Genomic DNA, 6699 nt, shown 5'->3' on the forward strand with positions numbered 1-6699 from the left:
CTTAGAGGGGACTCCCCTGGGACTTCTGGGTACCTTGTCTTTTAGCTCCATTATGTTTCATTTATAGCCATTATCACAATTGTACAGTGTGTGTGTGTTTAATTGTTTTATGGAAGTTATTTGGGTCTTCCTTCTCTCCCATATCACCTTAATGCAGGGATTTTTTTTTCATTTAATTCATTATACATGTAGCCTTATGCCTAGTGCAACAGTTGACATGGAGAAAGTGACCAATAATACTTTTTAAAAATAAATAAATAAATAAGATCAGTGTCCTATTCAACATCTTTTAACTTAACACAAGAAATTATTTCTCTGTTTCAACCATGCTCAGGTTATTCTCCAGAAAAGGAATATTATGTATAATTAAGATGTCAAAAAGTTTCAGAGGTTAGTTGGTCTATTATCTGTCTGCCTGTCAAGCTCTCTATCTAATGTGCCAATTTTGTGATATTTCCCACCATGATAGTCCATTGTACATGGAGTTGAAGCCAAGAGGCTACTAGACTACTGAAAGCATTTAAAGAAAGAAAAGGAGAAACTAACTCGCACCCATGTTTTAGTAAGATAAGGATGCCTAGACAGAGATCATAAGAATAAGAAATAAGAAGAGTTAAGGAACGAGTCAGAAAGTAATATAGTATAGAGGATATTATTCAGTCTGTTGTGGCAGGTAGAGGAGAACAAGAGTAGGATATGGTGATATTAAGATGACTTCTTACATCTCCCAGAGCAGAAGACATTACAGGAAAGGGATAGCTAAATGGTCAAAAGTGGGAGCAAACATAGATTACATTTGGCTTGCTTTCTGTCATGAGGAAGCTATAATTTAAACTTATATTGAAGACCACCTCTATTCTCAATCTGGTAATTAGCATAATGTACTGTACAATACATCATATGTACACTACATATATATATATGTAAATATATATATGTATTGTTCTTTTAATTGTCCTATCTCCCTTCAGCTTCATGTCTAGAAGGTCCCTAGGGTCTCCCTTGTCTCATACAACACCTCAAACATTATATTTGTATCCTTATTAAGGATGAGCAGACAGTAATTTTATTTTTCCAAAGACTTTTTAAAACCATGCTCTAGACCTTTTTCTTTTGGACTCATGAATAAAATGTTATGCAGATCTCATAGCTTTTATAGTCCAAGTAAATTGGAAGTAAAATTTCACTTTATTAATTAAATAATACTATATTAAAACATTCTTTTAAAATTTAGCTTAAAATTTCTTCTCAGTTCCATCTCAGGTCTGCGTCAGGCCATAAAGCTTGCAGTTGGGAAAAGCCGTTTCTTTTTCTTCCTTTCCTCCGTTTTCTACCCAACTTTATGTCAATCCTATGGGGTCCCTCTAGATCGAAACAAGTAGGGGTGGAGAGAAGGAGGAACAGTAATATGCTGATGGTTCTTATCTAACTGGTAGAGATATCTTTTGGTGTTGCTACCCTCTTAATGGCAAGTGTATAATTGGTGTATATAGCTTTTCAATTTCTAATCAAATTGCAACTTCCTTGATATTACAATGCTTCCTATGGACAACTTTATGCTATCTCCATAGACCCCAGACTTCAAGAAATCTTCCCCTTTTTAAACCTCTAGACAATACTTTTAAAGTGTGATCTCCCTTAAAATGATCCCAGATAGGTTCCCTTACTTACTGTTCTATTTGGTCCATAAAAAATGTACTTATTATAGAGTTCAGATATATGCTGCTTTTCTTCACTCCTTTGTCAAAAAATGGCAGCTCCATTTTAGTGTCCTTGGACTTCAGAAAACACATAGAGACCTGTCCAGTGAGTGTTGTAAAATATCCCTATATTAGCTTTAAAAAAAAGGAGAAGCACCTCTCTTCATCCCCCAAAAGATCATTGAAGGCAAAAAAGCTGAAATTTTCTCTCCCAAGTGAATTTTTCAACTTCCAGTTCTTATGCAAACCAGAGGTGGCAGAGCCCATTTCACAATTTACTATGACTTTGAGAGGTGGATCACCTCTATGGTTTAGAATCTTGAGTACTTTGCATCTCTTAAATAATTCTTGACCTTTGAAGCATCAGCAAAACTGAGATAAAAAAAAATCTAGCTTAACTTTCTCATAATATACTATGCCACCTAGAAAAAAAATCAGATGTCAATTGTTGCCACAACTGCCTATTTTCCTGTTGTTTTTCCTCTTAACTGCATACTTACATATCTCAAATATCATTTGAGTTTTGCTCTTTACTTATTTGTCATATGCTTATGATTATTCCTGTCAATGCAATATATAGGTTGCATGTCATCAGATCAGATTGCCATATTTTAACTAACCATATTGAATTGATTTCCCTGAATTTATATATAGAAAGTAAATTTTTTGATATTTATATTTTCCAAATATATAGCCTTGTCCCTGTAATACAAAAAATAAAAATACATTTCACTTACTGTCTATAGGTAGCACCTAACTCTTATTTGTTGAATTTTCCTTCAAGATCAGGTTTTGTGAGTGTGTGTGTACATATGCGTTAAAATTACTTTCTAAATCCAATGTGGACATATTCCTGCCCAAGGTGTCACATCAACACACTGGAATTTAAGTAATTGTTGTGTCTCTGTAAATGCTCTGCTTCACCAGGAATGCAGTCTGTCCAATCTGCCAATCCACAAACACCAAGCCAACACTAGGCTTTACCCTTATTTCTCTGTTGCTTCTCACCGCAAAACAAGGTTGTCTACGTGGCCCCAGCCAATCAAATATTTTACATGTTTTATTCCTGTAAAAAAATTATCGTGTAAAAGTTTCCTGCCTTCCAGCTCATTTTGCAGTCCTCTGAAAACTCTCTGCTTCATTTACACAAAATTGTATTGTATCAACTAAATTGTCCTCTTTTATCATTTTAAATAGCTTTCCACTAGGAGGAAGGAAGTCCCCAGCTGACTGCTAATGACCCTACAGGACAAAGACACAATCAGAAAATGCACTTCCTGATCCCTTTGAGTTCACTCTTCCTTTAATCTTTACCGGGACCATCGGTAAGTCTTTCTCAGATGTGAGCTCTGCTTCCTTGCATGCAGCTCTCTGATTCAAACAAACTTTGTTTAAAAATATATATTTCCCAGGAAGGTCTTGGGGTCCAAAGAAGGTTCTGGGTTTTTTAAAGTTTGTAGAACCAATACAAAAACAAAGTCACTTATGTTGGGGAAAAGACGAAGTTGGCCAATGCAGTCACATTGAAGAAAAATGAAACTTAACTTACCTGAGTTACAGGAATTCATAGCTTTTCTCTGAAATCAGCAGAGGATGCCAGCCAATCCCTAAATGCCAAGTCTTTTCATATCATCTCGGAACTTCCTTGTTCCCCTGATTCAGCTGTTCTCATCAAAATAAGAAAGACCAAAGACAACCAATCAGCTAAAAGAACCGAGTAACTTCCATATTTACCTCATAAAAATGCCTTCAGTCCTGGAGCAACTTGGAATTCATTGCTTGAATAGCCCCGAGTTTTCAGGTTTGAAGGTTAAAACCCTTGTAATACACTCAATTTTCTGCCTCGTCTTGCTTAATGTGTAGCGTTTTGTTTGTTGTTGTTTGGGGTTTTTTTGACAGCTCCGAAGGTTCTGAGGTTTATTACATTCCCAGAATTGCTCTGGGATAGTTATATTGGGAGCCCACCATGGGTGGTAGTTATGGAATTCAGAAAACCCCAAGTTTGACCCACAGCATAAATTGCTGACAGGTGTGGGGAAATAAGACAAGAAATTCAGACTGTCTTAACAACAGAACATCAGCATCTGAGCAAGTACAACTGGAAATATTAAAAGCCATTAGGGTATCTGCCACTATGAAATAATTGTCTTGTCCATGCCCACCAAATGAAAGAGATAATAAATCTATTGCTAATGTGAATCTCTTAGAAGGCACAGCCACACAATTGGTGGGTATGGTTCAAGTACTTAAAGCTGTTAGATTGTCTCCACTTAACTCTAAGATGCCTGTACCTAGGGTAAATGTGTTAGATCAACACTAAGCCACATTCCAACCTCAAGAAAATTCCCATGCAATGAGATACACTGTAAATTGCCACAAAATTCCCAGCCCAGCAGTGAGGGAATACATCCCTCTTATGTATTAATTTGGTTCTGAGAGTTATAAGACTTTTTAACTACACAAGTGCAATCCTCAAGTTTCAGAGAATTAAGCAAGCCACTTTCTGGCACACTTGATTATTTAATGTCTAAGAATTGTGGTCCTGGAAGATGTAGGTATCTATAAAAATGACAAAATATCACTAAGACAACTTAGAATTACAATGGTCATTTATGGGGAACTTTCCAATTAGATAAGATTGTTCATTTAAAAAAGTACACTTGAAAATATGAGTTCTTAATCACATAAATAGGATGAGGTACTTATTTTTATTAGCATGTAGAGGATTCCAAAAGGCTTCAAGATTGCAAAATAGATTCACTAAAAAATTTATTGAAAAAGGCTGTGAAAAATTAAAGGCCCAAGAGGTAACTAAAACAAGTCTATAAGATCGATGTGACTCCTACTATTCCTATCTTTCTTCACCTGGGTATTCATTCGATTCATCCTCTCTGTGAATTTCCCTCCACTCTTAAGAGACCACAAGGCGATAAATGAAGTCCACCAAGTTAGTGGCCTTACAACTGCAACAGCTGCAAAGCCTGAAACCTAGAACAACACCTAGATCTCTGTTGTTGCACCCAAATAGGGCGTCCATCGTGAAAACGCTGGTCCACAAGTCAATATTTCATTTGCAATCAGCTAGAAGACTGCAAAAAAGGCTGTTCTTAAAGGTTTTATCCAATCATTCCACACCAACTGAAACATGCTTATGTCTACCCTCAAAGAGGACACCTCCCAGTGTTGACAAAACTCCAAGGGACACTTCCATAAATTAGTATTAGTTTTCTTAAATAGCCAAGGGGAAGCCAAAATTAAAATTAATCTAAAAACTTGCCAAATTCTGGTAAATACTAGGGCTACAGTCTCAACTTTAAATACCATTCAGTCCAGAGCCTACAAGTAGGATCTGGCAAAACTGGCAGGCACTGGTTAAGGGGGAGGGTTTTTGCCAGAGTTAGCTTTCCAAGATCATAGAGGAAGTTAAAATTGCACAATGCCCCTTATTGGTCCCTATGTCTACTTAATTATATATTCTAAATCTTTTTGATAATCTGAATTCTTAAAATCATACTAAGTTTAATGGTGTATGTTCATTAAATATCTAGATTATTTTTAAATAAAATAAAATGCCAAAATATTAATTACTGAACATAGGTTTTCTAAATTTGGCTTCCTTACAGAGAAACTAAAGATATTTGAGTATATTAGTAAACACATTTTGTGTCCATTATAAAATTTACTCTGAGGAAGAGTATACTTGTAAGAATTGTGAAAGGTGTTTATAAATGTGTCAATTCATAGAATACTAGTGTGTCACAGAAATAATAAAATTTCCTTGTCAATTCTATTATAATGAACTCTCATCAGATCTTTACCAATGGACATTTCTAAGTGTTTTCTCACTCACAGAGAGTTATTCTTCTATTCTGATGCTTTAGCAAAAGTGAAATTTGTGTAAAGGACCCTACCAACAAATTTGACTACTCACACTGCTGCCAAATTTCAAGAAATCAAACTGTGGATGCATATTTTACAACTAAAGAAGTCTTCACTTGACATCTGGTTCTGAATAAACTCACGAGATCCCAAAATTAAACTGCCTGGGAAAAGAAGTAACTGACATGGAGGCAGACTGCTTCCTTCTAAGACATGGGGTTGAAAATGTTTCTTTCCATTCTCTCTTCTTTTTCTGACCATTTGTTCCTAATTTTACATCCTCAAGGTCTTTCTAAGTCTTCTGTGCACCTTCTTCTCTGCCCTGGCAAGAAAAGATAACACTATCCTTTACATATCTCAGACCACCACAAAAGAGGGTATGCCAACCTCCAATACACAGATGGTCTCCCTCTGATTTCATCAACATAACATAAAAGAAGAATTTAACCAGTTCCCAAGAATATGAGCCTGACATCATCTCTTGTGAATACTGTACTTAGACTCAAAGTAGCAACAGTCAGACTGTTTTGTTTTTTAAATCAAACATTTTGAATAATTATGAGAATAATCCAAAAAAGGCAACTGTTGAAAGAACTTTCTAGGTGAAAGATGGAGCTACTCCTACTTGGGATGCCACATCAGCAAAGTGAAAATTAGGTGACTTTTGCATACCTGTATGTGTTTTATTTGGCCAAAAATGCTGTTTATCTATTCAGCCAATCCCCAAATGCCAAGCCATCTTGGGCTTTATATGGTTTCTTTACTCCTTCTCACCCTAAGCAAGGTTGACTCTTACCTCAGTCAATCAAATACTGTTTTTTATATTCCTTGGTTTTAATTTTTTTAACTTCCCTGCCTTCCACTTCCATTTTGCAGTTAGCTGGACCCTTGGGAACAGAGATGGTCTGCTTCATGAAATGTTTAATAAGGTTTATTTGTATCTTTAATCATTTATAAAGTGTGTGTGTTTTAACTAAATAAATCTTCCAAATTATTTATTATATTTTGTGTTTGAAAGTTCAGTTGGTCTGAGAAAGGATGTGAAAATTGATCACAGAATTTTATGAGGACATCACCCAGCTATCTCATATATTCAAATTATTTTACTTTATTTCATATT

This window comes from Artibeus jamaicensis, unplaced genomic scaffold, assembly GCF_021234435.1.
Source record: "Artibeus jamaicensis isolate MK-2021 breed Jamaican fruit bat unplaced genomic scaffold, CSHL_Jam_final contig_415, whole genome shotgun sequence".
In the NCBI taxonomy this organism is placed as follows: domain Eukaryota; kingdom Metazoa; phylum Chordata; class Mammalia; order Chiroptera; family Phyllostomidae; genus Artibeus; species Artibeus jamaicensis.